Raw genomic sequence first — 602 nt, forward strand, 5'->3', positions numbered from 1 at the left:
AGCTTCGACTTCTTCCTTCAATACCATTGGTTCTTGAACATATGCCACTTCCTGAAATGGATGAAGATGGACCAATTCTTTTTGGTACAGTAACTCTGTGTATTCCTTCCATCTTCTTTTCAAGCTTCCTGCATTGTTCAGTATTTTGCCCACAGAATCTTACAATATTGCAACTCAAGGCTTAAATTTTTTCCTCAGTTCTTTCAGCTTGAGAAATGCCAAGCATATTATTCCCTTTTGGCTTTCCAATTCCATGTCTTTGCACATGTCACTGTAATAATTGACTTTGTCTTCTCGAGCTACTCTTTGAAATCTTCTGTTCAGCTCTTTTAACTTGTCATTTCTTCCATTTGTTTTAGCTACTCTCCAGTCAAGGGCAAGTTTCAGAGTCTCTTCTGACATCCATTTTGGTCTTTTCTTCCTTCCTGTCTTTTCAATGACCTTTTGCTTTCTTCTTGGATGATGTTCTTGATGTCATCCCACAATTCCTCTGGTTTTTGGTCACTGGTGTTCAATGCATGAAATCTATTCTTTAAATGGTCTCTAAATTCAGGAGAGATATTATCAAGGTCATATTTTGACTCTTGTGGACTTGTTTTAAT

At 37.0% G+C, this 602-nt stretch overlaps 1 protein-coding gene across 1 annotated transcript in view; it reads right to left on the reverse strand.

Annotated features, from left to right (window-relative positions):
- The window catches only part of LOC103213514 (ATPase PAAT), a gene marked incomplete at both ends in the record, with an annotated part of 5,846 nt that overhangs the window by 2,426 nt on the left and 2,818 nt on the right, over positions 1–602 (reverse strand). The gene's annotated exons all lie outside the window — the stretch shown is intronic.

The sequence above is a fragment of the Orycteropus afer genome, unplaced genomic scaffold (genome assembly GCF_000298275.1).
Source record: "Orycteropus afer afer isolate SDZICR_OR568_19922 unplaced genomic scaffold, OryAfe1.0 scaffold04392, whole genome shotgun sequence".
In the NCBI taxonomy this organism is placed as follows: domain Eukaryota; kingdom Metazoa; phylum Chordata; class Mammalia; order Tubulidentata; family Orycteropodidae; genus Orycteropus; species Orycteropus afer.